The sequence below is a fragment of the Zootermopsis nevadensis genome, unplaced genomic scaffold (assembly GCF_977971745.1).
Source record: "Zootermopsis nevadensis isolate Lab colony 2312 unplaced genomic scaffold, Znev_1.0 Znev_ptg000061l, whole genome shotgun sequence".
Lineage (NCBI taxonomy): Eukaryota > Metazoa > Arthropoda > Insecta > Blattodea > Termopsidae > Zootermopsis > Zootermopsis nevadensis.
This window is the reverse complement of record NW_028259192.1, coordinates 14,173,618-14,191,312: the sequence shown is the minus strand read 5'-3', so window position 1 is coordinate 14,191,312 and position 17,695 is coordinate 14,173,618. Positions and strand designations below refer to the sequence as shown.

The window sequence follows — 17,695 nt, the reverse complement described above, 5'->3', positions numbered from 1 at the left end:
AAGGTCCCATGACAACACATGCTAGCGATCATGTTACCTGCTTTCGTGCGTGAATTAAAAGGTGAAGCATCAATCTATAAAGGGGGGGAGATGGACCATGTTTGCCAGACGTAAGTGGGTGGAGACCGTAGTATCTGCTGTCTTTTGACTGATCATTTGAAGGAGGGGGGGGGGGGGAAATTCAGCCTACGGGTAGAGTTGCTTATACGCAATGTTGGAAGAAAGTTGCGTTTGTTCCTTCCTTGACATACAGATGGCTACGGAAACCACGAAGTATTACATGTTCGTTTAATGTAATCAAGTTTTTATAGCCACTTCGAAGCAAACCGCGAGTCTAATACCGGAATAATCGATTCGTCAAATATCGAATAACTGGCAGTGACATGATGTTCCAGTATTCATTTAGTAGATCATCGTTCTATAGTTTATCTTTTAATTATGTTTGTGCATTTAGTGTATACGTTGCTGGTATGTTTTTCGCCCACATGTGCTGTGGAAATACCGCGCTAAAAATATGAGCATACGGCAGCCACGTGAGTAAATATTCCTTTTACTTTGAAATAGGTTAATTCTCGAGTCTTGGATGAAACGACTGCATTCAGGGCATTTTTGCAGTACCGTGCCCAGTGCTTTGTTAGCTTTCAGATATTTTATTATTTGAAGATGTCCAATTATATGAAATTCTAATTAAGTGGCAGTTGTTTAAATAGCGTGCTGAAATTTTGCAGGGTGTATAGGCTCGATAAAGATTAATGAAAGTGCAGACTGTGTACACTGTACAGTGTGTTGTTTCGTTGTTAATACCCTCACAGAGCTTTTCATTTTGATAGAAAGTACACACAATACAAGCATTAAAATGCTTTGGTTGGAAATTAATGTTGGGTCATAAGCTTCGTTGAAACTGTAAGCATGAATTGATAGGTGTTAGCTGGAGGTTTTCATTCGATTCTCAGACTCATATTAAATCTTACATTCCATCTGCTATGCACTAGCACTGCAGTCACCCAATGACAGTTCTTTACTGTTTTTCACATGTACATTGTACATTGACGCCTCATGTATATTATTAAGCCTTCAACGTTTTAGCTGAACCTTAATGAATTGAAGAACATTGGTGGTCCCAAGATAAATTGTATGGTTTGGTTTGATTTGCTAACAGAAACATTACCTACTGTTATGAAATGGCTGTCTTTTGGGTTGTAGCGCCATGTAATTGGTAGACGTTTACTAACATTTCATTGGTCCTTGCTGCCTCCATCATCAGGCCGATGAGTTATCGCGTAGCTCAACACCTAAACAAAATCCCCTCAGATCTTAAACCTGTTAACTAAGCCAATGTAAAGCAATACAATCATAACTTAAGCTATGTGCACGGAGGATCAGGTCTAGGCCTATGACGAAGCGCAAATGGTGACAATCGAAGGATGAGAATATCCGGTCCTGCGACGCAGATGTAGAGAAAGTTAGAGACCCTTTGTCGAATGCCTTCCAGTGTAACATGGAAAAGCGGATCCATATGGGAATGAATTCGATCCGACAGTAACTGATGCCTGCATCGAATTTAATTCCGACAGTGACCACGTGACAAGGATGAGGGCGTAGGTGTTAATGTAATGACAGAAACGCATACATGTACGACATATAGACACTAAGAAATCTAATCTTGCGTATTAGCTGAACCTACAGTGAGTGAAACTTTTCTGAAGACAATGTTAACGCACTGTAAAGGAATGCGACAGGGACTAATCTAAACCGCCTTTACTGATGTAGACGCCAGGCGACTGGAGAATTGTCAATAGTTTATCTCACTTTACGCACAATCGGATTACAAATTCTTGGCAGCTGACACCTCGCTGGAGAGTCCACAGAGTTATAAATTGAATGCATGAGAGAATCATGTAATTGCGAATGTCGCGACTATCGACAAAGCAAATGGTACCAACGTTTGATTGGACGTGGGTACAGCGGCCTGAAATGTGCGTGTTTGGAGGCAACAGTAAACTGTTTGAAAGCACTGTCCCGAAATGTGCCTGGAGAGACTGTCAAACCACGGTCACATCAGGGTAATCAGTGTCTCGGCTGAGATTCGAACCGGTAATCACCAAGATACATGTCAGAAGTGTTAATGATTGAACTTCTTTGTTATGTGTATCTAACTTCTGAAAAGAACGAATCAAACTGGAAATTTTTAGTTATTCAGGAAGTTAGAACTATATTGAGTATTTTATGTACGAATGTTTTCTTGGTGCCTGGGTTTACCAGCAACGAAAATCAATGTAGGATTAACCGAAATTACCTGTCTTACAATATCAGGAGATCACTGAGGGCCAGAAAATCTCTTTCACCTGTCTTCTCAGAATCCATATCAAAGTCACATCGAATCACTCCATTCTGGATTCATATAACTGAAATGTTAGACTTTATAACACCACCCCTTATGACATCTTTGAGAGAAGATGCTCTTATCAAGCTGATCTGATGTAAAAAAAACATTTACTGTGTTTTTGCTTTATGTTCTGGGCCACTGGCACCATAACAAATTTGTCATTAATATATAATAAAAGTATTTGTTTTAAAGATTGAGTCTCAAATTAATGGATGCTATATGCTCGATGTGAATACCAGGTAAAGAACAAATTTGTGTTATCTTATTGTCCTTTTAAGCATATCCATGGTTCAGGTATTCTACATTATGAGACTTGTGCATGTCTGCATTTCTTATATATAAAATGAATGAGAATAAAAGTTGGACTACAAAGCGCCCGTCTTTTGAATAGGAAAGAAGTTTGTGCTTCGAAGTTGTCTGTCTTATGCCAAGTTTGCTGAGGGAATAATTATTGCAGGTGGGCACTGCTAAAATTCGTTTTGTATTAAGTTTCCTTATCAGCGCAGATCATATTTTGGCATGATTAGAGGAACGTCCCAATGCAAACATTTGGACAAACGTAATATTGGTCTTGTATCAATTAAATGTAATTCTAGAGAACATAACCTCTTAACCTAACATTATGATAGCAACTCAGTCCTGGGGTTCTCAGTCTGCGTCTCGCCGGTATGATTGTACAACCCGCGTACATTTTTGTGATTTTGATCACCCTGCATTACGAGAAAATGTTTACCGTCCAAGTTACAAAAACTAAGCCATGAGTTGTTAAAAGGTTTCGAATGCAGACCAGAAGAACAATTATTTTGGCGAAAATATATATTTTTTTAATTTTCATTCTTTAAAAAATTTGGGGAGGGGAGATGCCTGGTCCCACCTCCCGGCGCCCATGCTAAGTTCAAAGTCAATAGAACGAAAACTATTTGAAGTACTGCACGATGATGTACGTATACATGCCCTGGAAGTGCGGACCGCATTTTGTGTAATGTTCTTGGTTGCAGACATGCGCAATAAGGGAGAGATTTTGCGGGCGGGCTGCGCGAAGGGACATTCGTCGCTGGCAACGCTTGGTGTTCGGATCGTAACACGAGAAATTTAACAGAACATAAGAACTCAGCAATATAATTACTACGTTGCAAAGTTCTGTTCCACACTTACATTCTGTAAAATGTTGTTTATTTTTTATGTTTTAGATGGATATGTTTAGTGTCTACGTAACTGTATCGTACATTTACGTGCTGTAGTGTAAACCTATTTACAGATTAACGTACACTGATTTAACGTCTGAGTTTTTGCCAACCGAAATGTAGTTTATACATTCAGAATGTTACTGAGTGTCTGGGCGTAAATAAGTGGTCGGCATCTGGCAACACCACGGTCTCCCCAAGGAGAAAACAGAAAATGCGTCTGTAAGTGAGTACATTAAGGCTTTGTATATTTTAGTGTCTGGTACTGATGACCTACATAGGTATCTGTTATACAGTTATAATTTAATGAGAACGATTAAGCATCAATATTGGGAATGTAAACAGTTTGTCACGTATTGTTTGAACTTAGTTCTATGTGTGTGCTTATACATATATATGCGCTTACTTATTAAGTCAAGTTAGTGTTTAATAATTATTCTCTCGAAAAAGAAAATGCATAAGACGTTAGTCTTATCAAAGGATAGATGAAACCTTTGACCGAAATATTTACCGAAGTACGTCAAAGAATACTTATGCTTCGGTATAAAGTGCATATTTTTCATTGCAAGTACATCATTTAGTCGACTTTCAGTCAAAATCCAATCATACAAATAGTCGTTACTAGAGCGATCGAACATTACACTCGGCGCCAGTTCACATGTCGCGTAAAATAGTCAAGAGAAGATGACAGTGCTTACATATTCAACTGTAGTGCATTTGATCTCCAGATGCATGGCGACAAAGCATCGTGTTTGGGATTAGTCAGTGAAGATTGTTGCATTTGTGTCGTCTGTCTTCCCCTTTTTTTGGTATTTAAATCCTCAGACGGTTGTGTTCTGTGCTTTTTCTCACGCTAGGTAACGTACTGAAGACGCGAATGCCTTGTCCAGGTGTATCGGAAATGATCTGTAATGTAACGTCAGTTTTATTCCAATTTTCAAAAAGAAATTCACATGACGCAATTATACTCTTTGTCCCTATTAAAGGAATTTTGTTACGGCGCGAATGTTGACCGCTCGAAAACTGGTACTGCGGGGCGAAGTCACTCTCGAGACATGGGTGTGTATTCGCGTTCTTTTATGATTGTGTAATTCTCTCCAGTGTAGAGGCCTTGCAAGGAGTCCTATAAAACGCCTAGCACAATTTTTGAAAACTTGGAAATTCTGTAGAAGGCCAAAGCTCCTAGTAGCGAAAAGAACGGAGAAGAATAATAAAAAGTAAAATGTGTTTTGGTTTCATTGAGTAGGCCTATCGTTAAATACAACCTTCAGAAGTTGTTCATTATTTTACGTCTTGTTGTTCCCCTAACAAGTTTTGTCTCACTGCTGTTTACATTATCAATAGTACTTTTTCTAAGACTCTCAGATATTGTGTTCTAAAGATTCAAACTGAATGCTAGATTATTGTGATAGAACTTCTAGTTTCTCTACTGTTAGTGACCCAGTTCATTCCACCTGCCTACATTTGTAATAAACTACTCGCTAAGGTTTTCAGAGCGATGATATACTGGTTTCCTGTAGATCCTGTGTTTTTGTTCTTTATTGTTGTGACTTATATACTTTATGTTTATTACTTTACCGTGTATTCGCAGCGAAATGTTGAAAAAATGTCCCATTATCTTCTTCATGTTTGTCTCTCCGATTGTCGTTTCGCACGTAATAACTCGAGAACCGCAGAACGGATTTTTGTGACATTGGGGTTTTGCCAATAAAACCGGACAACACTGACGGACTTTACATGAAGACCAACATTCGCATCTTGAGCGTAACTGTCAAGATGTTTGCCAAAACTAAAAATGTTTCAAACAAAATTGTAGATAAAAATGAAACACGCATTTCGTGTACAATACAATTTTCCCCGCAAGTCTCACGGTTTTCGCGACGTTCAAACGAAACATCTATTTGTTGTACCACTTCATAATTCGAAAACCATTGGGCTGATTTTAATCATTCTTATAATGGGGACACTGGCTGGTCAGCTTCACGTATTCTACGCTGCTTATAAAACAATATTAAAAGTTAGAATTTACTACTTGAAGCAGTAACACAGCGAACGCGTCGGGATTGTTACGATATTTGTACATTTTCCAACTTGTTCAATTTGGTATTTGCTGCAGTCGGGAGAATAGTAAGATGAAAAATATTGAACGACTATTGAAAGTTACATTTGACGGTATGTAATGAAGTCCAGTTGGAAGAAACAGTATTTTGATTAACGTAATTTTTTGTTTTGCATTCGTCTTTAATTACGTTAACAAGTAACACACGTTATGAAGGAGTTTCCACGTCGATCTGCTGCGTCGATACGTAATAATATGATTTCAGTGGATGAAGTTGACATCAAAACTTAAAAAAAGTTTCTACATTATATACTTGACTGAAATTACCAAGTCGTTCGACACGTTACAAGTTATTATTTTGGTTTACGTTACGATCGTGAATTAACGAGAAACGTTTTTCAAACAAGTGGATTATTTTGTAAGTAATTTCTGCAGAACAGAATTCTCAACTTTCCCTTAGTTGCTAATGGTTGTTGACTCTGCACGTCTAATGAAGTCGTGAGGAAGAAAAAGGGGAAGGGGGAGGGGAGAGAGGGAGGAGGCAGTAACTGCTTGAACGTTCTTGACTTGGCCTATTGGTTCAAGTAGGCCTACATGATTCTTGTTTGTGCTTGTCTTCATCTATTGACAGCAGCTGCGATACTCAGCATGTCATTTGAAGTTTGTCTGACGAATTAATTTAGAAACTGATTGATACTAACCGAAGTAAATTAACGGATAACGCAACACTATTTATGTTAATATTATGGTGGTGGTAAAGAAGACGTAAGGAAACCACTGTGACCTGCTTTTGACTCGGTGATAACAATCCGAATATCTTGCCCTCGTTTTTCAGAAGATTCGAGCTCCTTTGTGTTGCGTGATAAGCAACTTAAATATAATTGCTAATATTGAGAGCGGTTGAAGTGGGCGTGTGAGTATTAGACTGTTCATGTCTTTTATACGTGATTTATGATAGAACTGAAACACAGTATAATGTTAATTTATTTGCTGGTGGAAGAACACCAGTGATTTGAAGATGATTTTCTTCTGGGTTGCAACGCCGTATAGTCTTGTAGCAGTTTTCCGACGTTTCAGAGGTCCTTTCAAACTGTATCAGCAGAGTGATGAGTAGCGATGGAGGCAGCAAACACCTCTGAAACGTCGGTAAACACTTACCACGCTACATGGAGCAACAACTCAGAAGATAGCTAACTTCACCTTCGCTGTCGTGTGAACCCGAAATCCTACCGGTGATATTCACTCTTTCATTTCTTTATCCTAAAATCGTGACAGAGGAATAGCATATTGGGTTCATTGGTTCAATTGACGTTAGCAGGAAAAAATAATAGAAGCTATATCTGCAGACGGATGTCTGTTGGATAGTTTATTGCAAGAAAATGGAAACCTTGAGAAAATATGTTGCACACTGATATAGAACTAATCTAATTAGCTGTCACAGCTTCTTTACAAGAACCATTCGAATTTAAGAATAACATATCTACCTACTATTAAGCAAATAAAACATTTTCGTACATCAGCTGCTCCTCTCGAGACGTCACTGCACACTTCATCTTCCTGCATCCAGAGGATGAAAGTCTTTATTTATTTAATTCAAGAACTGTGGAAAATTTCATTATCCGTCTACGTTTCACAGAACTGAGACCGACATTATAGTGCATGTCGTTTTTATAAAATTGAATCACTGTGATTAAAGTTAATTATAGTTTATTCTGTTTTGCACCGAACAGGCGTTGTGTCACTCCCCGGGGCGGAAAAGTTATGGATGTTGTCACATATTTATTACATGTTTACAGCGCAGGTAGCTTTAGTTTTAAAAAAAAAATTCATTGTTAAAAGAGCTAGCATGTCTTTATAAAACAATAAATTAATGAGAATTTGACAAAATCTAAATTGTTTCTACTTCTCTTGAAATTTTGTCACTTACGACGCGTGACATTTACTGGAGCAGTAGCAGTCCCATTTCAGAGGAAGTGTTTTTTTTTTTAAAAATGTCATTTTTATTTTTTGTGTCATAAGCACTTAGATTTAAATATAATAGACTAACTGTCGAAATAACTCAAGCCAGTCGGTAAGTAAGTAAGTAAGTAAAAGGTCTGACTGCGGGTTGGGCTGCAGGTGTTCGATAGCTGTCAGTGCCAGGAATTTATTTGTAACTGTAGAACGTGTTTGTCTTCATAAGAGGGTAGTTATGACTTAAAAATATTTTTAGTGTCCGTCGAGTTATTTAACATTTCTGGACCTTGATTATGGTCTAGTGTCCATGAAAAAACAACACGTTTCCGAAACTGGATCCGTTTCCTTCCTTAAATGAAAATACAGGGATCATCTACTCAATTAAGGTGGAAACAGGCCCAGATTCCGAAACGTAGTGTTATTTTAAGGATTATAGATCATGGACAAAGTGTATAAATTCCTAGAGACCTTTATAGTTGAATCGAATAGGCTAGGTCTATGTGTATTTATTTTAGAGTTAATTTATCTAGTAATTCAGAAATAATAACTATACTGGGCCCTATACTGAGTTAGTTTATTCTAGTTCACACCTTCATACTTTACTGCCGATATATTTTATTATATCCCTGAAGATATATAATTTTGTAATTTGCGAGGTTAAAGATCATGGTGTGCATACTAGAACCATGTTGTCGTAATGCAAGCTGATGTTTGTCAGTGTTATTTTTAGTAAGTTTTTTGTATTATGTTATGGACTTGTAATTTCTGACAAAGCCTATTGGTTTACATATGTTTTGAAAGAAATGAGTAACGTATTCCACTGGTACGGTCAGAGTAGTGATGTTTATATGAATGTCGGAGTTGATATCGCCCACGCAAGTTATTCTCAGCTGGAATATGTCATGCAAAATCAATGTTTGGATTGACTACGTCTTATTTTCAACATGTCACACTATTCTTTAATTCATCCTAATAAAAATGGGTCGTGTTTAGTTGTATATTGTAAAAGTATCAAATTTTGTGATACAGGTGATAAATTATTTCGGCATTATTCATTACGAATAAAAAATGGTATTATGGAAACTGGTTCTATGTCTGCAGCTGATAAAAGTATGGATGCACACTGAATAAAGTCCAGTGAAAAGGAATGTTACGTTAAAACGAGCAACCGAGTTCTTACTACCAGAATATTGTTAATTCATTATTAAAAATCAACCTACCGAACCTCAGCCGGTACTACATGCCTGATACATCATCAAAATATCCGAGTAAATTAACTAAATGGAGCAGAGACCATCTTAAAAAACTGGTAGTCGCACAAGCAGTCAAGAAATTTTCCGCTTTTTATGCATTGCCATGCTTACAACCCCTGCTACTGGAGGCCTGTCTTGAGTCATTTGAATCCAGTCACAACTCCATACTTGTATTTCTTGGCTTAAGATTTTTTGGCTAAAATTTTATAATCATTTATTATCTCCTCATACATATACTTAATGCCCCGCGCGCCTCATCGTCCTAAATGTGATCATTTGAACAAGTAATAACGAGAACAATTTTTTTTAAACCTGGCTGTCTCTATTGGGGTCAGGACAGGCTAGATTTATGTGAGGGCTTCATAGAGAAAGTAGAGTTTTTGTTTATCTGAAGATGGAGATAGAGCCAGCTGCCGAAACGTCGTATGTGTGATCTGCACAGTATCAGTATCAGTACTTCACAAGGACTGCAGGAATTTAATGAGTTTTAATGTTCGTACGTTGTCATCTGAAACTGCCCAATGCACATACTTCATTTAGCTGGGCGGAATTAGGCTAGTTAATACCCTTAATATATATAAAAAATACATTGCTCCCGCAGAGTACGAACAGAGGTGACATTTCGCAATCAGATTTAATTACGGAGGATGAATACGAGAAATGCCGATCGTAACGTCTAATTACTGAAAGCAGCTACTAGTGTGCAGTGCTGCTAGCTTACATCTGCAGGAGAAGTTGATGTTTGTTGTAAATCTAACCTATTATATTCTGAAAGAGGGAGAAATGATGTAAATTAAGTACTGGACTGTAAATTGAGTGACATTGTGCAGTGGCCATGTAGAAATGACTAACTTATTATGAGCCATGAGTAGCTGTAGAACCCAGAAGGTAAGTGATAAAGAAGGAGAATGCAGCCTACTGTATTGTAAATTTGTGTATGGATTTGTCAACTTGTTTAGTGTTCGTCGGTCTTTATTTTGATGGGATGGTAAAATGTAATTGAGAATATAAATAGTGCTTCTGTGCAGAAGGCGTCTTTTTGACTGTATTCTGCTCCCATTTAAAGCTCTGTTGCATAATGAGGAGCTTCATAATTTGCACCCTTCACCAAACATTATTACAGTTGTGAATCCAAGTAGGATAAGATGTGTGTGGCACGTAGCACGTATGACAGATGAAAATTGCATCCAAAATTTTAGCCAAGAAACCTTAAGGGAAAATACGGATTCAAAGATATTTGTGTGGGTTATAGGATAATATTAAAGTGGAATTTAAAATAAATAATGCGTGACGCTGTTGATTGGTTTTATCGGGCTGAGAATAAGATCTAATAGCTAGCGTCTATGATCACTGAAGTGAAGCTTTAGTTTCCATGCAAGCGGATAATATATTGACTAGTTGTAGGACCATTAGCTTATCAAGGATTGCTCCATGGTGTCTGATTCAAGGTTTATAAATTAGCAGATATACTGATTTGGACTTGGGGAATGTTATGAAATACAAATTTTGCTATTCAGTTTTATCATTATGTTTAAGCCATTATTGCAGATAATCTTTATGAATCTTCCCTTGGCCGCAGACCTGACCGGGTGTCCCGCGTGTTGTGTCACGACAAGCAGATAATCTCGGTCGAAGGAACTGACAATTCTCGTAACAAATAGAGCAAACAATAGCCATGAAGCTCTGGATCAGTTCCTTGCTCACCCAGAGTTGTGCTACTGGAGCGTGAAGCTAGCTGACCATTCACCGAGGTTGAGAATTCGTGGAATTTTTGTGTTCATGTCATCTAAAGAACGTGGTCTAGGGGTCTCATGTTATCTGCCCTCGAAAAATTCTGAAGTAATCTTTCCTTCAGTTTTTCCGACAGAAACGTTGTTGGCCTATGCATTTCCTCATCTCTCTCTTGAATAAATTTGAACTGGCGTATCTCAGTAGTTTTACTTACTAGGCTTTGCCAGCACTTAGTAAAGTCACTGGCTACGTGTTTGACAATTGATGTTCGAATCCCGGCAGAGACAGGGATTTTTATCATCAGCACATTTAAGCCGGCTTTGAGGCCCATTCAATGGTTATTAGAGGCTGTTGCCCTGGGGAAAAGCGCCGAAGAGTGAATCTGGTTACTCATTTCCATCTAATCCCTGTGTTAAGAATGCATGAAACGTTATTTTCGTAAACACCTCCATGGCTTGGGACTTAAACAGGAAGCTAACGCCACACTTTTATGTTTTTAGTAATTTATTTATATCACAAGTTGTGGAAACTGGAAGTAAAATTTAAGAATCGAACTGACGGCCTTCTGATTACCGTGCTGTCGAAGTCCATGCGTAGCGAAAGCGAACTCTTTTTCGGTTTTCGGATAACACGCAGACAGTATCGGTTTGGTATTCGACTTGAGCGACGGATTTCCCCGTGTTAGAAAAAAAAATCATAATTACTTAAGCGCTTTCAGTCGCTTAATTGTGTGATTGTTAAAATACTAATTAGAGCCGTCACGTCTTGGTTAGGAGTATTGTTAATAAACCAAATAATGAAGAGGATAACGAGTATATGAAAAAACAATATATTTATTTTTTGTTTAGTATTACACAGCTTCAGATTTACTGTTTGGGAATGCTTCCTATATTTATTGACAGTTTTATGTTAGTAAGTTTACATTTTTTGTATAAACTTCACTCACCAAGGTTTACAACATATATAAGAACTTGGGATGGATTTAAAACACGAAATGACACTAATTAAGCAGCAATAGGCCGTAGATTGTATTACAATCCTATATAGAACTATATTACATTTATGTAGAGTTTTTTCACTCGACTGTAGACATCCAGAATGCAAGATACACTGAATTTAATTATCTATTCATATGTTACTGCCATGGAACTGAATTGAGTGAGCCTGCCATTTCAGGAGATTATTTGGATTGTCAGAGCAGATCTGTACAGGCAGTTTTATTAAATATATTTAAGCTCTTAAAGTGCAACATGAATTTTAGAATGTAAACAGTTGCTTAGGTTTCCGTTCTTTCAAGAGCCGTTGGGAGTGGTGAGAGAGCTGTAATCGCATTTACCAGCTCATTTGGCTGTGCCAATTAGGAAGCTTTGGTAATAAGTTAATGAAGGTTGCATTATTAGATTTTGTGAGATCCTATAAATAGTAAGCTTTCTTAAACGGAAGCGAAACTCTGATAATTAAGGAAAATAATAAGAGGAACTTATAAGAAATTTGGCAGTTTTTTCCCTCCAAAACCGATCTGGAAACAAATTATGACACACAAGATCTTCTTCTTCTTCTTTATTACACCCTCTCATTTACAGGAGGTAGGCGACATATTATGAACAGGATCCTTCCATTCTTTTCTCGGACTGGGACCTGTTCATGTATGTTTTTAGGCAGATGATACAGAAGTGGTCTGCCATTGCCTTCTTCAACACACGATCTGAAGTACTTTAATAATGGTAATAAAATGATCGACTGCAATTGGAGCAAGTACGGAGTATGGAAGCCACTAAATCAAATGAAGTATTTTATTAACTATAAATCGATGAATGTTATTTGCTATAATGTTACTTTAATTTATTGCTGCGAATGTTGAATTTTGAGGGACGTGAGAGGAAAATGTCTTGGCCTACCCTAAAAGATTATCCAAAAATTTTCTTGGCGATACTGAGAAGAACTACGTAAGTCAGGATATCCAGTCTCCAGAGAAGAGAATCGAAAACAAAACAAGATTATTCCAGACACAACTTGCGTTTTCCAGGTTGTGATTTGACCGGAGGACATGGGGGTAGCTTATTGTGAGAGACTCGCTCGGTGGGACTGGAATGAGGAATAGTCTTTCTGTCAGGTTACGAGATCTGGACTGAGAATACAACCTAGAAGTACCCCAGTACGAAATATGAGATGCAGAAAATGCAGTTCTCGTTAATACGAGGCTCGTCCATAAAGTAAGTTTCCCTGGGGCCGTTTACAGAAACAAAACACAATTTCATGGAAATATTTATTGCAACAGATACAGCAAGTGTCCAGCTATTTTTCAACATATTCGCCACCGGAATTGAGACATTTGTCATACCGTGGGACCAACTTTTGAATACCTGTGTCGTAGAAGTCTGCCGCCTGGGATTGGAACCACTGTGTGACAACCATCTCCGCCTCTCTGTCATTCTCAAAACGCTGACGCTGACCGGACAGGAATTTCTTGAGGTGTAGGAAAAGATGGAAATCACTGGGAGCGAGGTCCGGGCTGTAGGGTGAATGATTAAACACCTCCCAGCTGAACTCCTGCAGGAGACTTGCTGTCCGTCGAGCCGTGTGCGGCCTAGCGTTATCGTGCAGGAAGACAATACCGGCACTAAGCATCCCGCGCCGCTTGTTCTGAATGGCCTGCTGAAAATTGTCTGCACCAGCGACGCACCATCTGCTTGCTCATGACGTTAGGCCCATAGATCCGGCACAGCTGACGATGAATTTCGATCGGCGCTATGCTCTATGCATTCAAAAACTTTATCACTGACCGCACTTCACAGTCGGCGGGAGCTGGAATAAGAACCTCCATCTTCAACAGCTGCAACGATGCTACTGTGAGAACGCGGGAAGTACCGTTAGTGCATGTGCCATGCTACGTCATTGCTCTATCAAGTACGCACAGTCGCTTCGCGCAATATAAGGTTTGCTAGCTGTGGGACGAGTGGGAAACTTACTTTGTGGACGCGCCTCGTATATGGATACGACTTTCAACGGGGAAATAAACGAAATTGCTTCCGTTCCACAGCCAGACAGTGTAACTGTCCGGAGTAGTTTACAGCTTTTCGGACTTTGTCAATCGCCTGGCATTCTAAAAAGGAACACATTTTGGATCTGGAATACTTGACGAATGGCAACGTCAAACAATTCAGCAATAGGCTACTAATTTTAATATGTCATCGTCAGATCATTTTAAAATTGATTAGATTCGTCTAAGTTACTGATTGGGCAAATGTGGTATTGTTTTAGTTTTCAATGCAAAACTTAGTCTTCTCCACGGCGTACCACAAACCTCCTCTTCATGTCTAACGCTATTAATATTTCGAAATACATTATTCTATAGGAGGTTTTGTTGCGCGATGAAGTCTAATATGGGTAAACGGATAATACAACCGACTGCATGCTTGAAGACTCATAAGATTTTAGATCCCTGAAGTAAAAGATTTTATGACGCTTTAGTAATTAACGATGTTTTAAATCAAATTCAAGTGTTTCTAATGGCTACATAAAGAGGTATCTCGAAATGAAGCTCGTGTAGCTCATTTATCTATGAACCTATTTACAGTAATACACTTACGATTCCTATGGAATTTGTTTTATAGAATCCTGTCACCGGGGAAAATGAACCAGTTTGTCTGTCCCTTCATTATGAGTTTATGTGGACAAATCTAATTCTGATCATTAGTGGTAAAACATAGCTGTAGCATCCGTCATCATATTGCTTGCTACAAGGTTACAGAGCTCAGTCGAGTCATCACAGTTCAGAACTCGCAGCGTAGCAAAGCTAGCAGAGCTGTGCTGGTGACTTTGAGCCGCGAGGTCGAGAGGTAAGGGCGTGTGTGTGTGTGTTTGTGTTTGTTTGTTTGTGTTTGTTTGTTTGTGAGTGAGTGAGGTCGTTAAGTGGTTTAGAAGCATTCAATTTGGTACATTATTAAAATGTGCTGATTTGAACTGTAACTATGAATTTCAAATAAGAAATTGCTTATAGTTTTATATGTTTCCGTCAAGGTAATTGAAGTCTTCATTTTGAGATTAAATTCTGAATTTTTCAAGAGATTATACGTCTGTGGGCCGTTCTGTAATTAAAATAATTACAAACTTGAATTGACCGGGAAGTGTAGTCCGTTAATCCATTTTCAGGGATGTAATAATTAAAACTCCGTGGAGCAGAGCCCTTGAGTCGCAAAGTAAGTCAAGAAATTGCCCGCCATTTTTTTGTAACCGAAAGATAATTTTTGTGTTCACAAGAGCACGTCCTTGTCCGCTGTCCTGAGCCATGTGAACCGAGTCCGAACGACCACGCCCTATTTTAGATTCATTTTGCCCGTTCCCTTCAGTTCAGAGACAGACATTTTGTTTCTCTTATCTTCCATGATACATGCATTGTTCTTCCCACCGTCATTGATTTCATCGTCTTAATATGTTTTGTGAAGAAAATTAATCATGAAATTCCTTGCATCCTCCTTTTAATTCTGCTCTCTTTTATTTCAAAGTGCCTTAGCTTTCTCAGGACCACATTCTCGAACACTCTCGATCTAGCAAGCCCGCGAGCGACAGGCGACAGACAGCCTGGCCAAACTAGCAAGCTGCAATATATCTGTGAACAATTCGTGTTTTGGCATTCCGTCCGTGACATCGCGTCATCATAGACACTTCGTTATGTTTCGTTGCTAGAAAATTTACATAAAATACATCTTATTCTGTTAAAAAAGGAGATGTGGTGTTCAGACGATTAATAAATTAAGAAACCTTTATGGGGAATTTTATCTTGTTTAATGGCAGCGTCTTGATTGATATTCAGAAATTAAGACTTCCTTTTTACTTTTCATCACTTTTGCCCTACAACAGTAATAGCGTGGTCCTCTGATTACATTAAGTTTCGACAGTCGCCTAGTTCTACTTCTTTTTCTTCTCCTTACTACGAGCTGTAGTCGAGCGACATGACCCAAAAAATAGAACAGGTTTTATTGCAAAGCGATATCGCTTGAGCTGTCAGGATGGCCACTTCCTCAACAAAACATGTATTGTCTTTTTATTTATTTATTTTTTGCTAGGTCTCTTGCTTGATATTCTCTCTGGCTATACCCTTAGAGCGAGAAACTAAGTTTTACACCCTTAAAAAGTTGTAATTATGTATATCTTATTCTATATATTTTTAGATATGAGACGGAAGACTAAGGGTTCTGAGTTGAATTGTAACAGGCACTCTCAAAATTTTATATCTTAACTTTTTCGCGAATGTAATCTGTATTCGTTACCGTGTTTCCCAAATGTTTAAACCTTGCCACATTTTCAAACTATTTATTAGCTGCCTTTATCTTACGGTTTTACCCTGCATTCTGGTGACGATAAATGAATATGTAAGACCTACTTAGACTTTTCAGCGTTTACTTCTATACCAACTTTCTTGCTGGCCTCTGACACAACTTCATCGTTTCTTCACGTGTTTTGTTTTCCGAAATTCTAATTGTTTTCGGCTAATAAAGAGAGTTAGAGTGAGAGGGGGCTGAAAAGATGAGATTTTGACAGTCATTGAATTTGTTTATGTCTTCTGACTCATTAAGATTTGCAGTGTTGGCCTATTTGCAGACCTAGGCCGTAGGCCTATGGGCATTGGCAACTTTATTTATTTATTTATTTAGTGTTCTGTCTGATGACAGGTCCATATGAACAGGATCCTTCCATCCTTTTCTCGGACTGGGACCTGTTCATATACGTTCTTGGCAGATGATCCAGAAGTGGTTTGCCATTGCCTTCTTCTGTGTGTGAATGGAGTGACACTGCACAGAAGCCATTAATTTCCACCTAGCAGAGACATCTGAGATAGCTATGGAAAACGACTTGAAACTATAAAATATACGTATTTCAAAATCACTGCGGTAGACTCGCAAAATAGCAACAAATGCATAGGCAATACATGTATTCCATTGTAGCACGGCTTTCCATTCTACTAGATGGAGAACAGATCTGTACTTCGTTCATTTAATAAAAATACCCTTTTTCGATGGCTCAGTTACTGATCTGCAAATCGTGCAGTTCTCCCTTTTGTTTATGTTCACCAATATTCGTTCTGTTGTCCTGTTTGGTATTTGTTTTATTCCAGTGCTGTTAATTTTGTTTTAGTTTCATTAATATTCGTGTTCTTCTATAACGATTCGCAATTCACTACAAGTCAATCTATATTAAAATGGGCGGATTCTTTTACTAGAACAAAGCGGCATTTGTCTCTTGGAACAATACATTTTTACGCTCCTCCAACCACGAATTCGTCTAACTCATTTAAAATAACAGCTTTCTTTACCATTTTCCATACGGTGCCTCATTGTTACTGACGCTAATTTAATGCAGATATCACGTTCCACAGAGTTGGAAATTGTTGTTCTTCGTATTTCCTCAAATATTCATCATATTCCGAGTATATAAAATATTATACAATTGTACATGATAATGAATGCAAGCTACACATCGTTCTGGAATTTGAGTTGTAATGTATTTTTAAGTATCGTTCAGCCCACATCAACGAGACGTTTATGTTTATCACAGAATTAAGTGATACGTTGTAGTACATTTTGTACCGACTGTAATAGATATCAAGATTTTTGCAATGTTCGATGTTGTCACAATTGAATTTTTTAGTTTGCTTTGGGGTAGAATTGCGACAGTTCCATGTCAGACAAATATCATTCTATAAAAGTTTGGATTCTGTAAGTGGCGAGAGTGATTTTCAAACATTAGTTGCCTTAAGTTGTCTGTAACTAAAAGCGCGCTATTAAATACAAACGATGGCCGAGTGGGAACAGACTTAAGAGTCTTATCTCCTGGACTTCATCGGAAAGTTTCAAGACTGTGTCAATAGAGGGCGAACCGGATGTAGTACGAGCTTCTGCCGCTAGGGGGTGCGGCCTACATTCATAGTGAATCAGTGTGCCAGCCGGCATCATCGAATTAGCATTTGTTTCTTAGTTACGGGCGTTTTGGTAGTGCATTACACCGACTGTCCTGCGATTTCGGAATGGCGTGTGCATCAAATTTTGCCAAAGACTCGCCAAAACGGCTACGGAAACCTATGAAATGCTAAAGCAAGAATTTGGGGAGTCCGCAATGGGTCGTGCAC

The 17,695-nt window shown here is 38.3% G+C and overlaps 1 protein-coding gene across 6 annotated transcripts in view; it reads left to right on the top strand.

The window, feature by feature from the left end:
* The first annotated feature begins 344 nt into the window (after positions 1-344).
* Positions 345-17,695, top strand: part of FMRFaR (FMRFamide Receptor) — a 199,689-nt gene continuing 182,338 nt past the window's right edge. For 2 of the 6 annotated variants that reach the window (XM_022077577.2, XM_022077553.2), the window contains exon 1: positions 345-533. The gene's annotated coding sequence lies outside the window, so the exon portion shown is untranslated. Of the gene's footprint in view, positions 534-3,451; positions 3,797-17,695 lie in introns of those variants that run through there. The other 4 variants (XM_022077559.2, XM_022077538.2, XM_022077569.2 and 1 more) reach the window with 2 other exon arrangements.